At 36.7% G+C, this 23,736-nt stretch overlaps 1 protein-coding gene across 2 annotated transcripts in view; it reads right to left on the reverse strand.

Moving 5' to 3' along the window:
- LOC113997535 (cadherin-12) overlaps positions 1-23,736 on the reverse strand; it is a 347,586-nt gene that overhangs the window by 165,676 nt on the left and 158,174 nt on the right. The window contains exon 1 of one of the 2 annotated variants that reach the window (XM_027739466.2): positions 2,831-2,884. The exons of the other annotated variant lie outside the window; for it this stretch is intronic. The gene's annotated coding sequence lies outside the window, so the exon portion shown is untranslated. Of the gene's footprint in view, positions 1-2,830; positions 2,885-23,736 lie in introns of those variants that run through there. 2 annotated transcript variants of the gene reach the window in all.

Here is a 23,736-nt window from a genome sequence, read left to right on the forward strand (position 1 = left end):
TTTAAAAAAGGTGTTTTAAACGGGAAAGATATAACCCCCTAATTTTAATACAATAGAGCATTCTAGGGTAAGATCTCTTGTAAAAACAGTATGTTGCAGTGTTATATAACAATTGGTTTTGACAATCTTTTGCCTTTTAATAGCAGAAAGTCTAAAAATCTTTATGAACAAAATCACCACCTAAAAAAAGAAATGAAATAAAACCAAGAGCATCAGTATCTCAGTATCATGAAATCACTGCTATCATAAATTAAATGGAGTAGATTCCAATTGGAGTTATAACTGGTGAGAGGTAAAAGCAGAAGAGAAAGATAGAACATTACAAGGTGTCATCCTATAAAGCAGAGGCAGGGAACTATAAAAGTAATTATCAATATAAAACACAAGCCAGAAGTCTGTCCAGATAATTTAACATGTCATATTAGCAGAGAGGTAAAATCTATGTCCCCATGATGGGCAATGGCCTTATGAGTTGGAGACTCCAGAAATTCGGCAACTGCACGCACAAAAGATTCAACCACTGAAAGAGATATTCAAAGGAGGCCATTTTCCAGCATTCCTGGAACCCAGCAGGAAGAGCGAGGACTTGTAAGGAAAGATTTTGAAGGCAGGCTTTACCTGTGTTCACATGATTGAACATCAAACAGTGCAGCTTTAAATATTACTCTCCATAAAATGACAGTTTAATTCTATAAAATCAACATAATTTTCATCTATTAAATGCTAAGTTATGACAGGAAACACTTATTTGCATGAATTTCCATCCTTCTGTCAACACGAAGTTTCCTGGTAAACCCCTATGCTCGCACCTGCTCTATCTCTCAAGGCTAGCAAACCAACCTCCATGGGGCCCATAAGGCCGGTTTTGCTTTTTCCCCCCACTTTTGTCACTTGTATTCTCCTCTCATCTTTCCCCATAACATACAGTAACAGCAGTTCCTTGCTTTGAGTCAAAGGCCACCAAATCAATTAAGATTTCTGTCTTACCAAATCACTGCCCCTCAAATTCTGGTTTTTCTAATTTAAGAAAGGGAAACAATAAAGATAATTACGTTAAACAGATTATACTTCATTCTTTATCAAAAAAAATAATGAAAAATGTTTAACAGAATTTAGTTTTTATAGTATTCGACTTTGGGGGTTGTTTATTATTTTAAAAAAATACTTTATCCATATTGTGTCCCACAGGGCTCTGTCTTAGGACCAGTGCTCTTAAATGTCTTCATCAATGATGTAGACAGCAAGATCGAATGCACTCGGCAAGTCTGCAGATGACACCAAGCTGAGTGGTGTGACTGACACACTTGAAGGACAGGATGCCATCCAGAGGGACCTGGACAAACTTGAGAAGAGGGCCCACGGGAAACTCATGAGGTTCAACAAGGCCAAGTGCAAGGTTCTGCACCTGGGTAAGAGCAACCACCATTATCAACATAGTCTGGAAGATGAAGAGATTGAGAGAGAATAGCCAAGAAGGACTTGGGGGTGCTGGCGGATCAGCAGTTGGACATGAGCAGGCAATGTGCACTTGCAGCCCAGAAAACCAGTTGTGTCCTGAGCTGTATCAAAAGCAGCGTGGCCAGCAGGCTGAGGGAAATGATTCTGTGCCTCTTACTCTGCTTTTTGTGAGACCCCACTTGGAGTGCTACATCCAGCTCTGGGTCCCCTCAACACTAGGAGGGCACTGATCTGTCGGAGCAAGTTCAGAGTAGGGCCATGAAGATGACCAGAGGGCTGAAACCTTTCTCTTGTGAAGACAGGCTGAGAGAGTTGAGATTGTTCAGCCTGGAGAAGAGAAGGTTCTGGAGAAACCTTATTAGTAGCCTTCCAGTACTTACAGGAACCTTATAGGAAAGATCTAGAGAAACTTTTTACGTGGGCAGATAGTGACAGGAGAAGGGAGAATGGTTCTAAAGTAAAAGAGGGGAGATTTAGATTGGATGTTAGGAAGAATTATTTACTCAAAGGGTAGTGAGGAACAGGTTGCCCAGAGAAGTGATGGATGCCCTATCCCTGGAAGTGTTCAAGGCCAGGTTGGACAGGGCCCTGGGCAACCTGGTCTAGTGGAAGGTATTCCTGCACACAGCAGAGCAGTTGGAACTAGATGATTTTTAGGGTCCTTTTCAACTCAAACCATTCTATGATTCTGTAGTTCTATGAATAGTTTTGAAAGAAAAAGGGGAAGAAAAGAGATTTTACTTCTAAATAACCAACTCAAATATCTGAAGATATTTTCAAGTCCATTATATATAATCATGTTAATTTAAGTGTTCTTTACAATAAGGTGATACAGTCAAATTTTAAAGATTAACTGAGCTAGCAGATTGCTTTCCATTTCCACCAAGAGATAATCCACAAGTTCACAGATATCACTATATACCTATATTTTCCTTTTTATTCAACTATCTGCTAAGGATCAGGTTGTCTATTTCAAGCTGAAAGATTTTACATTGGGATGGATAAAAGACACTGTTGCAGAACATAGTACATGCACATAGTATAGGGATGATTTTAATCCGAAACTATTAATTCCTGACAGACTTACATGACCAAATAATTTTGGTGGAGGGTTTTAATTTTTTTGGTTGGTTCACTGTTTAAAAAAAAAAAAAAATATATATATATATATATATATCAAAAAAGTAGTAACATCCCTGTAGGTATGTTCAGCATTTCAGGACTGCATAAACTACAGGTTCCTAAGCAAGGTCTGCTCTTGGTCTGTTCAGATTCCAAAAACTGAAGCTTGACAGGATACTTGCACATCATCTTAATTCAGTAAAGAAAGGATTTTTGAGCACTGTCTAGGATGAAAAGCATGATCACTTACCTTGAAGTTGCTTACACTCACTCATTCTGTTTGTAACAATAGAGCAGACTTGCCCTGTTGAATAGAAACAGCTTAAATAAGTTCTTCACTGTACTTCAGTTTCTCCAAAAGAGTCTAACATTAAATCTGTTATTTGACATTCTTGTACTGACACTAAAAATTTTTTGCTGTCTACAGTAACATGCACGAAAGTTAAAGTAACTATTCATATCTTCAAATACTCATACCTAAACATTTTACCAAACTAATATAAAATGATTATTGCTCTGTATTACTGGTGGTACAAGTCAGACAGGAAAGTATTATAAAGTAATTTCTTTACAGTGTGTCATCCATGTTTTACTTCATTTGGAGAGCATTCTTTGGCATCTGTGTGCCTACTGGGATTCTGAAATCTTCTGTAAGATCATTTTACTACAAAAAAGACTCACTTGGATATAAACAACCTGCCACTAAGCTGACATCAGAGTTTTCATCAGTCGCTATTCTCTCTACCTCTATCTCCAACATTTTCAGAAGTGAAAATTCAACTATGTAATGGTTTACATACGTTGCACAAGACTCTGTAGGAGATAGTCAGCTCTTTTCCTTAGGAGGAGGGGTACTTGGGATTATCATATGTCATGCCAAAGAGCTGGTCTGAAAGGTCTGACCTTGTGCTGCTTTGTGATTCTGTGAGCAGAAGCCTGACAGGACACTTACCCATCACCATTAATAATCTGAGAAAACTGGGCTCCTGGAGCACTGGTTTGGATGAAGAACAAGATTAAAGATGGCTACAGAGTTCCACATGAGTTATTAGCTATTAGCCTGATGTAAACATGACTAACGGATAGTGGAATTAGCTTGGCTGAGCAGAAATCACCCAGAGGATCTAAACACTTCCTTTTCCATCGTAAAATGTTTCATAGAGGAGAAAGAAGGGTAAGGAAAGTCTTGCATGTCACTTTGAGGGTCTGGATGGGTTATGACATTGCTTGAAACAGAATCCTCTCAAGGAGGCAGATGTGCTTTTTGCCTTTGCACAGACATTTTGGAGCTCAGAGGAAAATAAAGTCAATGTGGGGAATGGGGCAAACCAATAGAAAATATTTCTTTTGCTGTGTTGTTCTGGTTTGCTGGTTTGTTTTCTTCTTTTTTTTTTTTAGTAACGTCTTTTAACTCAATAAACAGTAACAGACTTCTGTGACTTGACACTTCTTTGTTCACTAGGCACAAAGCAAACTGAATCTGGGATCTTTCAAACTAGCAGGATTTGACAACACATTTTCTCCTGACCAGTGATCAGACCTTAAAAATTAAAAAAGATAAAAGATCTGGGTTTCAGGTACACAGATAGACAAGTACCAAGGACAAACAAGGCATTGTTACAGATTTTTATCAATGTAAATGACACAAAAATCTGCTTAGGCTTATTAACAAGTGTAGAAACATACAGTTGAAAAGTACATCATTCACACAGTCTGGAACAATAGCACAAAAAATTAAAAAAAAAAGGTGTGGATGAGAAAGAATCACAGAATACACTGCGTTGGAACAGACCCACAAAGATCATCTTAGCCCTGCACAGGACCATCCCCAGGAGTCATACCATGTTAATGAGAGCATCAACCAGGTGCTTCTTGAACTCTGGCAGGCTTAGTGCTGTGACCACTTCCCTGGGGAGCCAGTGTCCAACCACTCTCTGAGTGAAGAACCTCTTTCTAATACCCATCCTAAACCTCCCCTAACACAACTTCAGACTGTTTCCTCAGGTCCTGTCACTGGTCACCACTGAGAAGAGATCAGTGTCTGCCTCTTGACAGCAATGAGGTCTCCCCTCAGTCTCCTCTTTTCCAGGCTGAACAGACCAAGTGATCTAAACCACTCCTCATACAGCTTCCCTTCCATACCCTTCATCATTCTCATGGCCCTCCTTTCCCCAATAACTTAATATCTTTCTTATATTGTGGTGCCCAAAACTGCACACAATGTTCAAGGTGAGGCCACACCAGTGCAGAGCAGAGCAGGACAATCACCTCCCTCAACTGCCTGGCAATGTTTTGCCTGATGCTCCCCAGGACACGTTTGGCCCTTCTGGCAGCCAGGGCACTACATGTCCAATTTGCTGTTAACCAGGTCCCTTTCCACAGCACTGCTTTCCAGCATTTCGTTCCCCAATCTGTACGTACATCTGGGATTGCCCCATCCAAGGCACAGAATCTGTCAGTTTCCCTTTCAACTTCATATGGTTGTTGACTGACCAGTCCTCTAAGAAGAAGAATCACAGACTAAACTATAAACTCACCTTCACTCCCCATTTTTTCTCAAAAAGAACAGAGAAAGGATGGGCAAACATCAGGAAAAAGAAGAATAAAAGAACTGGATGCTAATGAAAAATCTAAATTTCTGTTGCACCTACATAAGACGTGAAGTCAACAGCACATCAGTTGGTTATAATCCATTTCCGTGATTTCTTTAACTCCCTTTTGTTTTGCTAAAGCTGATCAGGAAAAAGGATAAAGAGAAGAATATTTCTGAAAATGATGCTGAAAAAAATTCAACAAATAATTTACCATTTTTCTTTCTGCTTCTGTGGAATCCATTTTACAGCAATTATATGGATGAGGAAACAAACCTTTGTGATCACAGGATCTGCAGGCATTTTAAAATTTCATTTTATTTCAGAAGAAAATGTAGCTTGCAGGAAAGATTAAAAAAAAAAAAAGCATCGGTATACACTGGTTCCACCTGAAATGAACTCCTAGAGTCTCTAATGTCCTGAAAAACTGATTCTTTAGTTTTCTCTTTCTTATACTAGAAAGATTGAAAAACATCATAAACAGTCCGTACTGCAAATTTCAGTAATTTAATCAATGATTTCAGGAAATTTACTTATAAAGTCTTTAAATTTCTTATGACTCCTCCTTCTGCATATGGTTACTGTAGATAACACATTTTAGGAGAGTTAGTATATCTTCTATTCAAAACAGCTGCAAGGCACAGTGGGCTGTGAGCACACAGTGCCCTGAGTAAACAGCATGACATTCCTTTGGTCACTACGGACCATTCTTCCTGATGGTGCTTTTTGTTCTGCTTATTTCTCTGTTAAAAAGCATTGTGTTCACTCATTCCACAAAACTATTTCTCAGTTAGAAGCTGAAACACTGGAAACAATCTTTTCCAAACACTAGAGTCAACTAGGGAAAAGACAAGTAAAAGAAAGAAGAGAGTGGAAGAAGGAAGAGAGAAAAAAAGATAAAAATATTCTTCTAAAAAACCTGTCAATCACAAGGTAAGTAAAACTTCATTCTTTGACATTCATACTGTGGTCTTTTGCATCCACAAAAAATAATATAATAAAGGAGAATGTTTCTGAAATCTTTTCACAGTTGAGGAAACAAAAGTGAATAATACCCCATTCAGTTTTGCATTGGAGGAAGATACAGGTAACACTTTTTTATGTTTCACATACTGAGTTTGCTAAGCTTTCTTTTCTTTGTGGGATAACGTCCTTCCATGGACCTCCTCCATATGCTGTTCTTTAAAAGCCAGTTTATAATATTTATCATAAAGGGTTTTTGGCAGAGCTTACATTAGAAGGAAAAAGAGTTTATGTCCCCTGCATCTGACACACTTAGTATGCACCTTGTGAAAATACTGATGCAAGTGAAATTCTACTGTAAGGTTTACAGTTGCAATGTTAATAGATATCTTACTACTGCTATTCTCAACTTTATTCCTGAATATTTCATTAAAAAAACTCTAGAGCTAACATAGCATGGTAACATTAAGGCAGGTGGACCAATAAAAATATACATTACAACTCAAAAATTGGTTTTCAAATTTTTTAGTCCTTTTTGGGAAGAAAAAACCAAATGATCTCACAAACAACACCACATTTGTGGAGCTAATAACTAGTAAAGAGAACACAATTTGAAGAAAGTAATAATATAGCAGTATGGTTATTTATAGCACAGTTTGATGGTGGTGAACAATAAGCACAAAGAACTTTTTAAAGATTAAAGAAAAAGATATATTTACTATATAAAATATAATCTTACTACATAAGATTACTACATAATCTTCCAAAGACAAAAAAAAAACCTAAATAGTGATGCAAATAGTACTGAGTAGTGCATATAGTAGGACTGTTCATTTATACACCCATATATATAATATAAATAAATGCTTCAGCTTGTAGCACATGACTTTATAGGCATTAATGAATAAAACATCTTGACAGATGCTCATAGAATATGAATATCAGCAACTACATTTCACAAAGAAGGAATCAAAAGTAGAGAGAAGTGATCTGAAAAAATCCACTGAGGCAAGCAGAACTAGGATTTGAACTAAATCCAACACTGTTCAACATTAACTTAGTCCTTCTTGGCTTTACATGATGAATTTAAAAATCAAAAGGTTCTTATTTAAAAGGTTATGTAATTTTTAAAAACTTTTAAGATTACAAAATTGGTTAAATAGATGTCAGCGTTACTTAAAAACTAGGTGACTTGTTGATGCCTTCATGTGGCAGTCACATGCACAGAACATGCAACATGCATTTGGTTTTAAGAGCTATCACATGTGTAACCTTAAAATGCCCACACTTAATCAAAAAGAAAGCATCCAAAAGACCACCAGTTTTGTTAATATCTTAGAAGCTCCATGAGAGCACGAATCAATGAGACTTTGATGAAGGAAAGCCATCCAGGGGAAAAAAAAATGAAAAAAGAAAATAAAAAGGAAAAAACAGAAAAGTTATACTTCATTTCATTTTTTCAGGCGGATCTCAATCTACGGAAAATGCACAGCAATTTATTTGTTGAGTTATAATTTGTGGCTATTCTAAATTGTGTAGTATTCAAAGGCAAGTTATTCTGTGTAAAAAAGATTAAGAAACTTGATTATTCAAGTGCACTGTGTCATGAATACTATTGATCTCCCCTCCCCCCTACAGAGAGTGGATAACTATCCTCTATAAAACCTCTGTTTATAACAATTACATCTTAATAACACTGTGTGTAATTTGCTGCTTTTGGTTAATATATGCTGTTCTTTTCTATCCTACAGCATATGTGCCATTATTTGCAAGATGAACTGATCATATTTTTTTAGTATTACTTATTTATCATAGTAAGCATCATCTTGAATTTGATTTCTATATATTGATCAAAAATTGTTTTTCTTATTCAGTTCCCAAACTATCTACACTTTTAGAGCACTTAAGCTGACCTTATACTCTGGATATTTTAACTACCAGGATGTACATACAGCTGAAAGAAAAAGTAAACAAAAAACTAATGATCTTTAGGCAACAAAGTAAATTTCTCGTATAAGGTCACACTTTCTTTTCTGATCTTTATGGTGCCTGATCTACGGAGATGAAATGGAGACTCACTCTACTGGATACTCCAAACACTGTTGGAGAGATAATATTTGGGTTCCTCCTATCCTTATGTTCATAATATCTTAGTGGCAAGCAGTTACTAACACATTTAAAAATCACTTTAACTGAATCCAAGTTAAAGTAAAGTACATAATCTCCCCCTTTCAATTTTTTTTTCTTCTTTTCACTCTTTTCTTCTTTTCACACTACTTTTAAATGTGTTCACAAGAGAAACTTGGTCTATTCAGTGAAGGTTAAACCAGAACATTCCTTTTCCTCCTCTCAGAACCAGATATAGCTGCTATGCTCTTGCAGGGAAGATGGCAGAAGCATTCATAATCTCTTTCTTGCTTTATATCCCAGACAGCACCTTTGGAGAGAACCTCTGTTTTACCACCTTCATCAAAAATCATTACCTTTTGGTGAAAAATCACATTCCTTTAGCCATGTTCCCCCATCGAATCTCTCAATGCACCCAGGCAGAATCAGCCTTTCTCCTGGAAAATTACTATACCTGGTACCTACATAGCAAATCTACTGACTCTGCTTTTTGAGTAAAATATGAACTTTTCTGCTTCCTTAGATATGTGTGTTTTTTATACCTTGTGCTTGACTGACCATTTAACAACGCTTTACTCAGTCAGAGAGAAAAACTATCTCCTCTCTTCCTTTGGTGAACCACTGATATACTTTTTGTGATATACAATCAATAAACACTACTAATTTTGTATCTTTTTTCTTCTATATTAAAAAACATAACTGACAAACATTTCAATGTTATACAGATATGTAGCTCATTACTATTATTAAGATAAAATATGATAGTAATTAATCATTCTCGGGTGACTGATCATCAATGTCTTTTTCTAAGCCACATGTACCTGTACAATAATAAGCAGACCTAGCTCTTTTGCCTTCATTCATGCATACTGCTACTGTCACTTTGAGGTTGTTTGTGAATTATGCTGATTACTGACTCCTACAGAAGCCTACTTTCAATTTTTAATTTTTTACACAAGTCCTTCAGTATTTCACTGCATGAAATCTTAAAATGAAATGTCAAAATAGTTTTTTCATTTCCATCTTACCAAACAGAAAAGATCATAACAACACAGAAGTGTGTACTGGTTTGGTTTGGGTTAGAGTTATTTTTCTCCAGAGTAGCTAGTATGGGACTTCGTCTTGGATTTGTGATGGAAAAGCGTTGATAACACAAGGATGTTTTTGTTGCTGCTGACCAGTGCTTACACAGAATCAAGGCCTTTTTTGCTTCTCACACCAGCCCACCAGCGAATAGTCTATGGGTGCACAGGGAGTTTGGAACAGACACAGCCAGGACAGCTGACCCTAACTGACCAAAGGGATATTCCATATCATATGGCATCACACTCAGCAATAAACAAGAGGGAAAGTTGGCCATGGGACCTGAATGGGCTCAGGGACTGGGTAGGCATTGGTTGGTTTGTGGTGAGCAACTGTTCATTGCATCACTTTTCTTTCCTGGGTTTTATTTCACTATCTTTGTTATTTTCTTTTTCATTAAACAATAATAACAATAACAATAATTGTTGCTGTTATTATATTTCAATTATTGAATTTTTCTAGTCGAAACCCACAATTTTTCTTTCTTTTACCCTTTGAATTCTCTTCCCCTCATCCTGCAGTGGGGAGTGTGAGTGAGCAGCTGTGTGTTGCTTAGTTGCTGTCTGGGGGTCAACCAACAGAGTAAGAGTAATTTTTTCAGACTAAGAAGGTAGTGAGTAAAATCCTACATTTTGAGCATTACTTTCCTGTCTGCTTTGCATCAGCCTTTCAAAGGAGTCAGATTTTTCATAAAATATAACTAGCTAGTTTGTATTTGGGTTTTCTTTTCCTAATTAGGAGTCATCTAGCTACACACTTTCCATTACCAATAGAAGACATAGCCCAACGAATGAACAACATCTTTTCTCATATTGTTCATGCTGTCCTAGAATGTTTTTATTTCAGTTTTATTGGCAAGCTGTCATTTTGCTAATTCAGTATATGACAGTACAGGACAGCAGCTGAAAACTGCAACACTCTTGTTACTTGTGGGTTGCTGGATTTCTTTTTACACCCCTGTAGTTTCTGCTTGTGAATGGGATAAAGAAAAACTGCATTTTTATAAAGAAAAACATGTCTTTTATAAGATCTTGTTACAGAGTGATTCTTCCATACCATGAATGAAATGGAAAAGGTTTCCAGGAACTTGGCAAGGAATGTTCTTTACAAATTTAAGATAGTCACTGTTCTTTTGGAAGAAAGGAGTGTTACAATTGCTGAGTAAGAGGCATTATTTGATTTACTAACCACTACTTTAGACTCTGTAATCTGTAGCTTGTACTGTCACCCTATGCAATGGGCTTTTACAGCTCATTCTATTTCCTTGTGCAGCTAAGGTTCATATAAATAGGTCAAACCTTTTTCTTTTAAGTCAAGTAACCTCCATGAACTGTTACAAAAATATGTTTTTCTGCAGTGACGCAGAGTAACAAGTCTGCTGTGTTTGTTTAAAATCCTAGTTTGTAGTAACAGTGACATATAGGGTAACTCTGAAAGGGAATGTACATAAATTCCCAGGCTCTAATGACTTAACTGCGGCCTGCAGTGTCTCATGCTCGGTTCCTGCAGGACTGCACTGCACTGAATGACAGGTCTGTAATCAAATTCCTGTCTTTCCTCCCTGAACACCTAAAATGTTGTAAAATGTCTTTATGATTTGTGCAACATCTCACACTCTGAAAGATCTTTTCACCAAGCTACCAGTGGAAAGATCAATAACAATCAATTTCAGCAATCTTTAATATCCTTTTGTAAAATTATATATTTTTATACATTCACATGGATCATGGCTGAACTACCTTTCTCATTTTGAAAATATTTCTTTTCAGCTTTTGTTCATATTTTATTTACCAAAGAAGAGTCTTCTTTTTGATGTTATTACTGCAACATACCAGGCAAATTATGTGTACGAGTATCCTACTTGGAAAAATCAGCAGACAACCTGAATGTTTGCTTCATATAAAAATATTGTTTAATAGAAACTCCAGTTTCTAAAAATCCTGAAAGTTACATTTTATTTATCTTCTGGAATAAAAAATAAAATCAAAAAATGGGGATTTCCCCTGTACTTAACAAACCATGTACGTGTTGTACTCATATATTGCTAAAACACGTATTCCAGAGATGGATATAAATATCTCTAGATTTGGACACTTGTTTTATTTACTATTTTCCTTATTACTTTTTCCTCTGTTTTCCCTAGTTATTATTCCCCTGTTTTTTATTTTTTTTTCTATTTTTGCTTTTTGTGTTGCTTATAGGCTAAATGTTTAGCTCTTCCCAGTGCTGGTCATCCTCCTTCATTTGTTTCTTCCCCTCAGATTAAGTGTCCAGTATTTTTTCTTTTGTATCACTCATCCACAGAAGTGTTCAAGGCCAGGCTGAATGAGGTTCTGAGCAACCTGTTCTAGTGAAAGGTGGCCCTGCCCATTGTAAGGGGGTTGGAACTAGATGATTTTTAAGGTCCCTTCTAACCCGAGCCATTCTAATTCAATGATATCAAAAAAGTTTTCTTTCCCAGAACATATCCTAGATTCCAAAAGCAATTCAAGAACTAATCTGAGAGTATATTTTGTTTTATTAGAAGCATTAAAAAAGCATGTCTGCTAGAATTTCTTCTTTCTTATCAGGAGGAAGTCTTATTCAAATTTCTTTAATTATTTGTCTTTCTAGATACGAAAAGAATTCCATCATAATTTTGTTTTGGAGGTGCAAGTGTTTTGGTGGTTGGTTTTGTTTGTTGGGGTTTATACTTAAAATATGTCATCTACTCATTATTAAAAAAAAAATTAAGTATGGATTTTCAATTTTCCTGAGGAAAAGGAGAACCTCCTAGTTATATGAATCATGGATAAGGTTGGAGTCTTTCTTTGACTGTGAACTCTGAAGTACTTCACATCTCCTAAAATGTAATAAAAACAGTCTCTTGACGATTTCAGGTCTTTTACCAAGACTTTATTACAAGCTGTCACACTTTTTCCCCTTTATTAACCTACACATGTAGTTCAAATACTGTAATAATATGGGTAAAATTGGTACTACGTATGATGAATTTTACCTTATTACTCCCTTGTCACCTGCTTGGTAACTATTTCACTGTTTCTAATGTAGAAGTGCCCAGTCTGAAATTAATAAGTGCTTTCCCTATGCAGATAATCTATTCTTGTTTAGCTATAATATTCATCAGTCGCAGTTCTTCAAAACTTTTATCTTGTCAAAGTTTTTCCAGACTCTAAACACCATAACCTTTACAAAGCAACAGACTATTACAATGCTTACTTTGTTTTCCAGATAGGCTTGCATTTATTCATGTCTGTAGATTAAATGCCAGGATCTATTATTTCCAGCACTGAACTGTGTGCCTACTTCTTCCACACGTATCTTGTCTGGGCTTGTTGGTAGCGATCGGAATTCTATTTGGTGGTTTCCTAGCCATAATTTTCACCTTTTGAAAAAAACGTGACAAATCTCATAGCCAAGTGCATATAACCAGATCATGTGCAAAATAGCCTGTAGGAACAAACAAGGAACAAGTGACAGGAATGTTCTGAAATCCAAGCAGAGAACTCTGGCACGTGCATTTAATAAGTTTAGATAGTGTCTCAAAGTGCCTGGCTTATTCTTTTGTATCTCTTCCATACACTTATGGATTCATTTAAATTGGCATTAATCCATCTCAGTTCCTTGGGCTTTCAAGTCATATATCTAAGAAAAGAACTAAAAACGCCATTTTTCAAGTTCTACAGTAGATCTGGTCACATCAGACTGACTCAGGGACACTTAAAAGCAAATTCAGGTGAGAGTGTTTTTCTACCACAGAAAAGCTCAGGCCATTAGTGTTTTCCCTTTAGTGTTTTGAGATGCAACAATAACGAAAATTCAAATAATTGATCATAAGTAGTTTCTACTTTTCATTTTATTTTAAAGTTCTGGTTAAAGCTATCAGTCAGACGCAAATGGAGCAGAACATAGATTTCCACGTGTTCGTTTTCTATCTCATTTCTTTTTAGTAAGAATCTACTTTGTGGGTTTTGAGTAGTAAGTATCATAACGTGGCATCTCTTTCAAATACTCTTCTTTCAGTTGCGAACAAAATATCATACATATTGAAAAGTGACCTAGTTTTGTATCAGTCCATAAAGTTACAGATCATAAATCAGATGATTTATGACTAGTTAGACTATGCCTGAAAATTTTTTGAATGCACGTTGATAGGAAGGTGACATTAAAACAAAAAAGAAGCCCCTCTGGATTTAATTACACATAGATTTATTAAGAAGGTTTAAATTTCAATTCGAGGTGTATGAATTCTTTGATATACACTACTGAATTATATAATAATGAGCTGGATTATTATTTCAGCCTTTTCTTTTCATGTCTTCTGATGTTTTCTTCATCATCCATGTTAGATTCAGCTGCCAAATTCCTCATACATAGACCTTTTATATAGCTCAGGAAGCCACATAGCTTCTTATGCTAATATTCAAGGAAATAATTCTTGATCTTTTACTTGACCAGGAAACCAATTTCATAAGACAAAAAATGAGGTTGACCTGTCCTTCACATGGTGGATATACAGACGATGTATCTGCTTATGTGACTGGATGCACAAAACTTGTAAAATATGACATGATGTAATTAAATCTATGCAGTGGCATTGCACAAACAATTCCAAATGTACTACACGACAGACATGCTGCTGCCATATTAGAGGCAAGAGGCAAAAGAAGACACAGGAGGAAAGACCATAAGGAGCAGAGCACCATGACAATGAAGTCAACACTGCTCATGTCTAAGGGGCCACCAAGTGAAGAGAGACTTGTTGGACATATCTGTCGGTACAGGGGTATTATTGCTTTGATTTATAGCCTTAATAAATATATAGGTCTTCCTATTATATACACTAATGTAGGGAAACACTAACAAGGAGGTGAGGTAAGCATAAAGCACACCACCTCAGAATCCATTGGTTGAAAAAAAATAAATGTTATGACTCATATTTTGTAGAGTATGTAAGTGGTAAGGACATTAAAATATACATGTGAATGAGAGTGTTAATGTCAGAAGCTGCTAGGAAGTTTTCTGTATGTTTTTTCAGAGCTTTTTAACTAGATTTTGAAGGTCAAACAATTGTCAAGAAAAACAACTGGGGCTGTAGGTTGTAGATTCTAAACCGTGCCTCCACAAAGAGATAACTTTGCCATCAACTGGTATACAACAGCAGCTCGGTTCTCACTATTACCCCTCATGCTCAAAAAAGAATACAAGATTTGTTCTAACAAATAATCTCTTTAGACAGCAATGTTAAACAAAAGCATATATGCATGTACAGCACAGTTGTCCTATTAAGGCAATAAAGATAAAACTCTAGCAGTCCACTTCTGATACTGAGTCACAGTAGGTAGCTAATTTCTAGTTAATTAGACGTGCAGCAACTGGCTAATGCAGTGTGTAAAATTCTTATCCTCTTTGAACTGCATATCTCCATAAGACCTGAATTTCCCTCCAAAGTGAATACAACAAAAAGGAGACATTGAAAAGAAATGAGAAGAACAGAAACAGAGTTTATGAAATTAAAACTAAAAATGAGTAGTACTTAATTTAGACACCATTAAATTAGTGTTCTTAATCAGTCTGCACAGTGCTATGCATCTCCAACCTTCTACACTTTGGGCCCTGTCTGTGGGATGGAAACTGAGCTCAGAATAAAAAAAAATATATGAGAATTATTTTAATTTTTATTTTAATTTTTTCTGAATCTTTGCTTATATTACAAGATTTCATAAAAGCACCAGTAAAATGAAAATTACCACCTTCCAGGATTTTTTGCATACTCAGCTGTAATTTCCAGAATCATGTTGTATTTCACTTTTCTCAGAAAGGAATACTAGTGACTTCTGATGTTCCCTCAATACTCTCTCTTTGTTGATAAATGAAATATAAAATATATAACCATATAAAATAGCCAAACTATGAGACTGAATATTTTAATGACTGAGAAGGGAATCACAGTTTGCATACAAGTTGTTTCATCTCTTCTACAAGAAGTTTCAAAAATTTACTTTCAGCTCTTGAAATACAGTAAGTTTCCATCAGCCTCACTGCATTTTGGAGGGGCAGAGGGTAAAGGGCATATTTAGAGCACTGCAAAGAACCCTGGACCTGCTCCACTGTAATTGTTCTTCCTTTTGATGATTGTGTATACATTTAATATGTATACATATATGCTATATGTACCATTATATAATTTAAATAGTTTGAGAATAATGAAAACCAAATGCACCTAACATGTAGACTAATGGTTAGCTTCACTCAGGTGAGACCTCTAAGTTCAAAAGAGGTAGAGAAAATGTCCTGGTACAGTTGAATTGTTGACAGCAGTGGCTTTAATTAGGCTTCACTTCAGTTCCTGTCATCGCTACTGCTCTTTCTGGCTGTATACTCTCAGAAGTACTACAGAGAACTGTCTAACCAGTCTTAAAACCTAAAGTCAACTATCATTCATTTGTCTCAGAGCCATGGATCTCTGGATTGTATCTGAGACATATTTCTGTATCGAAATTGTCATTATTGATAAGGAAATGCTTCCCTGGTGGAACATCCACTCTTCAACATATCATAAAAGAAACTTCTACGAAAGAGCAAAGAATCTTTATCAGAGACAGAAACACACAAAACAGGTCATGTAGCACTAACAAATGAAGCAAAATGGAAATTAATATTAAGGATTCAAATTAGTCCCGTTAGCATCAATAAAATTGTTTGAACTCATCGGACTGCATAGTCCCCTTCAAATGATACATATTACAACAATCTCTTCCCAAAAAAGTGAAATGCAAAATCATTTTGATATGTTTTCTGATTTTTTTTCTGCTCTACGGTGTTAATTTTTTACAACTGATTTTCTTTGTACATTTTTGTGTCAAACAAATCTCAGTCCCCTCTGTGATTGTATGTTTCATAACTATTACTAACTTTATATTTTCATGATATTTTAACTTTGAAGTTTAATTTCACTCTCTACATTGAAATAGTCCAACATTATGCAGGAATGCTCAGGAAACTAGGATTGATTTATTTATTTTTTTGTAATAGAATGCGCCATTCAAATTCCCTACCTTCCCTTGTTAGTAACCTTTGTTGATGAAACAGACTTTGCCTTTAATGAAAGGTTTGCGTTCCTTTTTCTGTTGCTTCATTACAAAATCAAATAAAAACCTTCTGTCTTAAAGGTCTGACATCTAGATGAATTAAAAAACAAAAACACAAAACAAAAACACTTTTCTAGGAATTAAATTTGCGCTCTTGTATTATGCAATCATTTGACTACATGAGTGCTGAAACTGTTTAATTTGAAATCCTATTTGAGTATTTGGAGTTGAAAACAGAGCCATAAATTGTTGAAAACAGAGCCATAAGTCATTGAAAATTTAATTTCCCTTAGATTTACAGTGAAAGCTCAGTTTTGAACTATGATATCTATGTCCCAACAAACTGGCCATTCTTAATGTTATCACACTTCAGACACATACTTCCATCACTGAAATATAAGGTATGAGAGATATTTGCAACACTGGTACAGAACTACAATAATGAATTAACAAACTGAAAGTGACAGAGAAAGCTTTGTGGAATGGAGCTATGATGAACAGACATCAGCCAGTATACTTGCTAAACCTCTGATGCACCAATGGGCTTCTGTCAAAGCCTTGACTTCAAGCATGGGAGCAGTCTTATTGATCTGAGCCAGCCTCAGATCTGGCACAGAGAGGTGCACTGGAGGAACAGGGTGCTGGTCCAAAAGGATAGGCCTGACACAGTTTTACTCCCATAAGAAACAAGTCAGACCCATGTGATGGTAGTAGCAGCAGCAGATCATCAGGGCACAGCAGACCTGTAGAGTGAGGGCTTTCAGAGAGCATGAGGTTTCCTTGTGCTTTCAAACTCACAGAGACTTTGCCCTTGGGAACACCCAAGGATGTGGATATGTGGATATGGCCACCCTCCTATTCAAATCTCACAGGGCTTTGTTTCTTTGTTTGATAGATTTCTTTGTTGTAGTCTTCACTTTTTTAGCATTTTAATACATTTTAACTTTAGAAATGCACAGGTACATTCTTGAGTCTATCATGAGTGCCGGGTCCTGCACTTTGGCCACAACAACCCCCTGCAGCGCTACAGGCTGGGCACAGAGTGGCTGGAAAGCAGCCAGGCAGAAAGGGACCTGGGGGTACCAATTGACAGGAAGCTCAACATGAGCCAACAGTGTGCCCAGGTGGCCAAGAAGGCCAATGGGATCTTGTCCTGTATCAAAAATAGCGTGGCCAGCAGGAGCAGGGAAGTGATCCTTTCCCTGTACTCTGCGTTGGTGAGGCCACACCTTGAGTATTGTGTTCAGTTCTGGGCCCCTCAGTTCAGAAAGGATATTGAGGTGCTGGAGTGGGTCCAGAGAAGAGCAACAAGGCTGGTGAAGGGACTGGAGCATAAGTCCTATGGGGAGAGGTTGAGGGAGCTGGGGTTGTTTAGCCTGGAGAAGAGGAGGCTCAGAGGTGACCTCATCGCCGTCTATAACTACCTGAAGGGAAGTTCTAGCCAGGTGGGGCTTGGTCTCTTCTCTCAGGCACTCAGCAATAGGACAAGGGGGCACGGGCTTAAGCTCCGCCAGGGGAAATTTAAGTTGAATATCAGGAGAAAATTCTTTACAGAGAGAGTAATCAGGCATTGGAATGGGCTGCCCAGAGAGGTGGTGGATTCACCATCCCTGGAGATTTTTAAATGCAGATTGGATGTGGCACTGAGTGCCATGATCTAGTAAATGGACTGGATTTGGACCAAGGGTTGGACTCGATGATCTCGGAGGTCTTTTCCAACCCAATCGATTCTATGATTCTATGATTCTATGAGCATAGCTAACAGATCTGCTGCTCATCTCAGAACCGACCATAAATTACATTCTACAAAGACTATGAAATCTGCCTGTCTTGCAAAAGTCACCAGAGTAGTCAGAGTTAAAAAACAGAAAACAAAGAAACAAAAGTTTTATGCAGCAATATCTAATTCTGGGGTATTTAAATGAAGGCTCTTGTATTTTACAGCCACATAAATTAGGAAAGATATAGCAAAATAAGAAAGCAAAATTAAGCCTCACATACAAATAAGGGACTGAGGTATGGGGAATTATATTACAAAATTCAAAAAAAAGTGGGAGAAAGAGCAGCAGAAATAATGAAAGAAGGGTGGACAGGAAGTAAGAAAGATCTCCCTCAGAAGCAACTCTGTTTGAAGCTCCCAGCAGAATGGGAAATGCCATTTTGTCTCATGATTGGGAAAACAAGATCTACAAAGCACACTGCCCTGACTACGAGACTGATCTTGGATCAGGATTTGTGACAAGACAGGGCTTTTGTGGCTTCCATTCCAAAGGGTTGTATTCCACTTACCAATGAAAGTACTCACTTCAGGCAAACTCCAGCTACCCAACTATCCCTTTCAACTAAGGCCTGCAGCAGGACTTTTAGAGAATTTCATGTCTTTCTTGTCCTTCGAAAGAGCCCCACGAAGTCTTCATCAAAATCACTGGACTTCCACTGCCTCCAACACAAAATTATTTTACAATAATGCAACCTGCTTTAATTTACTTTTTTTTTTAAATATCTGGTCTCCATCCCTGCCTGATATATGTAAGACCATGACTCACTGTACCACTAGGACACTCACGATTCCTAATAGAGAAAAAAAATTAATTTAGCCTGGAAAGAATCTTTTAAAAAGTATCCTTCAAGCATCATGTGGTGTTTCTTCACCCTTCCCCCCTCCTCCTTCTTGGGCTGCACTATCATCTCAGAAATGCTTGTTAGGCCTCGACCTTGATGAACAGCGCCTGGGCTTGTCAGAAACACTGTCTGCTCCCAGGAACTAGTGCTGTCTAATGAGCTCCTGGTTTTTAACTAACAGCCTTAGAAACATTTTTTTCTTGCCTGAGTAACAACCCAAGGGGAACAATGTTTTTATTATCAAACTTTCAAAGAAAGTTACTGATCCAAATTGCGGCCAGAACAGAAAATTACTATGACTAAAGCCAACTCCCTTGCGACTCTATAAACAGCGATCCTAAGTGAGACCCTTTGAGCTTTACTGGACTGCAGTGGGCTGAGAGATTGCAACCAGCAATCTCTCTGTGAGAAGGGACACCTCTCAGGGCCAGAGAACTCTCAAATTTGCTATACTTGGAGGACTGACACAGATGGAGCCTCAAGGCTCAATCCTTTGCCCGTTGAGAAGATGCAAAGGCATCTGACGTGAGTACTTCATGGAACTTGAGGGGAATTTTTCACAGGTACATAATCTTTTAGTTCTGTGTGTATGCAAGTGTAAATATGCCGTAGAAAATGTACTATGAATGTTGCACTCTTAGATTCTAAAATACATTAGATTCCTAAGTAAGTCAGGCCCATAAGTGAGTTACTGCTGTGTTTAGAGTAAATTGTTTAGAATTTTTTTAATTGATTAAATTAAGCTACTGATTAAGTGTTGTTAAGTTTAAGTGCTGTTAAAACCCTTAGCCTGAACATTTCTCTTTTTCTCTCTCTTTTTCTGACTGTGGAAAATTCCCATGTAAGTAAAAATTTTCAGACACCAATTGCTGCATTTTTCTGATCACCATCTAAGTAAGTTACATCTAGAATTTAACTGTTTGAACCACAGAGTCAATTATAAATCGAGTTTAAGTTAAGAAATCACCCATCATGCTATTGTGAAGGTTCTGTATTATCTCTTTCAAAAATTCATGTGCATTATAACCTGATATAACCTTGAACTTTGTCCGAAGAATTAACGTTTCCTTTAAAACTTCATATAACATTCTGGTACACAAAAGTTGTCTTGTCCACCTTTTTCAAATGGCAGACTAAAGAATAAAATCATTAAGTACCTGATTTATAAATACTGAAGTACCAAAATGTAGGCAGTCCAAACTGTATCACTTAAAAAGAAACATGGCATGAAAAATGAAGGACTTTTTGGACCGAGGAAAAGAAAAATATAACGTCTCCTAGACTGTGTGCCAATCACAAGCTGAATTATTCTGTTCAGTGCTATTTTTTGTGGGATTTTTTTAGTATATAAAGAACTGAAGGAATAATGTTGAATGAAAAATAACCTTACCATTTAAAAAGCTCATCCTATTGCCATCACTGAAGCAGCAGGAAATTCAGCTGCTAATGAACACCTCTAACCTGAACCACACCTATGAAAAAAATTGCTTTGCCTGAGTAAGAACAACTGAGAGGAAAAAGCAGGCTTTCAGTACAAGAAAAATGTAATCTTCAGAAATATTATAACCAAATAATCTAATTCCACAAAAGAAGTTTGAATGAACACATTTTTTGTACTATTTTTAAGAAGACTGAAGCTTGTCTTCTATGTGGCCAGAAGGAATCTATCGATCAGATTGCAGAATGGTAATTAAAGTGTTAGTGTAAGATTAGGAAATTATAAAATTTCCATTGAATCTAAAGCAGTACATATGATATATTACAGAGAAAAAATAGTTTAAAAAAATCAAAAACCCCTCTCTCCTGTCTTTTTAAGGGCTTACACTCATTTAAAAGTATAAACAATTATTAAGCCTGTCGCAAGTCTTCATATTGATCTATATATCCATTTTCATTTTAACAAAATCAACCACAAATATATTCTTGAATTTTTCATTTTCTTCAATGACATCTCACAACTCATCTTGTTAGCAGCATGTTCTTCCTGTACCAGTACAAATACTCAAATGAGCCAGCATTTAACAGAAATAGAAACCTTATGTTCAATCTCAAAAAAAAAATCAATTTGCAATTTCCCACATAACCCTCTCTCATTCTGTTTTTCTTTGTCCTTGTTTTCTCCTTATTAAAGGAAAATTGCAAAAGCTAAATTTTTGCTACAGATTTATTTTGGTCAATTAATGAAACATGCATATTTGTTTTAAGAGATAAGATTAAATGCAATCATTTTAATAAATTATATTAATAGTTGGATAGGCATTTATTTCTCTAGAATCTACAGCATGTTCACAGCTTTGCCTGACTTAAATTCCTGGAAGAAGACAAGTTTCCACATCATATAGACAAATATTTGAGAGCAGAATTAGAATATGAGAAAAAGACTATATAATCAAAAGGAAAAATAAAACATTATGCTTATTTTCATTTGGCCTGGTTGGGGTTTTTTGTTGGTTTGTGGTTTTTCTCAGCTTCAGAAAAGAACTTATGTTTACAGTCTAACTTAGCTTTAACTCTCTTCCTCCCAGTAATTACCAGACAAAATCAGCCCTACCATACCCTTTCTGTAATCATAAATGAAAATCTGCAGAGGCTGGCTACAGGCAGCCTTCAGGAATACAATAGCAGAGAGTTGGAACTATGTAAAACCAGACCTGAAGTGAGGGAAGATGCCGACAGACCACCAGCCCAGCAAGCAGGTTTAATCAGATGAAATGCTCCTGAGATGTCCCTGGTGCAGGAGGTAGCATGTTCCATGGGGTGGGGTTCAGCAGCACAGAACACATCTCATTAACAAAGCAAATGGAAGTACTTCGTGCCTCATCTTCATCTTAAGTAATTAATCTTGGTTTTAGTTGGTTGACCTTGCAAAACAAAACTGTCACTCCTCTTTCTCTGTGTCATTCTCATTCTTGGTAAACCTGAATTACTTCAAAGATCTCTGCTCTAAGCTGCAACCAGCTCTGACACATTTGCAGGAAACATACATTACAAAACCTGCAGTTTTACTCACTGTTTTTTAAGAACTAAAGATAAATTCCCCAACATGGTATTCAAATCCCATCAAAGTGATGGATTTTTTTTTTTTTTTTTGGTCTTTCCTCTGTTATCACTCACTCTAAACTGCTATAGAAAAGTAACTGGTTTGGTTTTGGATCACACACTGTCAAAGCAATTATTGACTAGGTTGCAAGTGCATATTATTCACTTCTTTCTACACTAAGGCTTTAACCCCAATTTTTAAAGTGACTAAGATGGACAGTGACCTCCTCAAATGCCCATGAAGCACTGCACAGAATAAAACTCTGTTTCAAAGCCTCCACTTCCACTCATACACATTATTACTTCTGTTAATTCATGGGAGCTGATGTCTTTGTAGACTAATAAAAGGCCAAAAACCCCCAAATTCTGTTCTTCACCTTAATTAGATCCCAAATCTTTCAAAATTGTCTAGAAGACTTGGATATATAACAAATTATATTGTTTCAAGTTATAAACTGGGCTAGCTAAAGTGAAGAAGTATCACTTCATTGTGCATCTTTCTGATCAGAAACTGATGAAAGGCCTCCTTCCCTCATTGGCAAGTTCAGAGTATGTTCACAAAGTACAGTAATTGCCAAAGGATAAACCCTATCTGAAGACATTTCTGAAGTAATTGAGACCTTGGCTGAATCTGCCTAGTGCCCAGCCTGAACTGCTACATAACTGTGGTATGTGCTACAAAACCAAGTTAAGGCCAAAAAACTAGCATGGAGAGGCTTATCTCAAAGCTCTGGGCTATATCTGACCTGCTCTAATGATTAGGTATGCACAGAAAAGAAAGAAAGAAGCACAGATGAACTCATAATGAATTTGTGCCCAGGGAAGACAATTGGAGCAGGAAGTCAGGATATAATAGTAACCCAGGTAACAATGGCTCTAGCTATGGAGAGGGTGAAAGAAATTGGCCTCAGGTGATGTCATCAATGAAAACATTGGTGGCTGATATGAATCAGCTATGTTCTTAGAAAGCAACAAACAGTGATAACAATAGCCCCTCATGGAGAACACCCTTGCACAGTGGTCCCATTCTACTTATAAATACCTTTTATATTATATGTCACTAAGCAGTATGGTTCTATCCCTGTGTCTACCTCACTCATGACAATTATTCTAAAATACTCGGTTTTGTAATCCTCCATCATATCCAGTGGCTTAGTTTTCTACTAGAATCCTAGGCTTAGGTAGTCAGTAATGCAGACAGGGACCCTTCAAATTTTGCCCAGAAGAAAAGAGATGCTTGTGGTCATCTTTTGCAGTCTTCCATCAAGGAATGTCCAGCCCAGAACAGCATAGGAGCTTTAAAAGAGCAGCCAAAGGTATGAGCGTTGCCAAAAATCCATGATTGGTATGCTTTAGAAATCATGAATCAATCAATTTTTACTTAGAATTTCTTACAATTAAAAAAATCCAGACCAGCCTCTCTCGATGGTGATTGTAAAAAGCCCCTGTGCCCAGATAACAAACTTCCCAGAGGCATCAGTCCCTGTGATGTGCTCTGCTTCTATCCTTGTGTAGCTCAGGCTGTTAAGAATGCTAACTAAGCTCCTACTGTCTGATAACATATATACAATACTATTTTTACAGTTTTATACAAATATTTAAAATATTTTGACAGAATGTGTTCTGAGAACACTTAAGTG

Source organism: Pipra filicauda, unplaced genomic scaffold (genome assembly GCF_003945595.2).
Source record: "Pipra filicauda isolate LSUMZ 115617 unplaced genomic scaffold, ASM394559v2 scaffold99_size2403431_pilon, whole genome shotgun sequence".
Lineage (NCBI taxonomy): Eukaryota > Metazoa > Chordata > Aves > Passeriformes > Pipridae > Pipra > Pipra filicauda.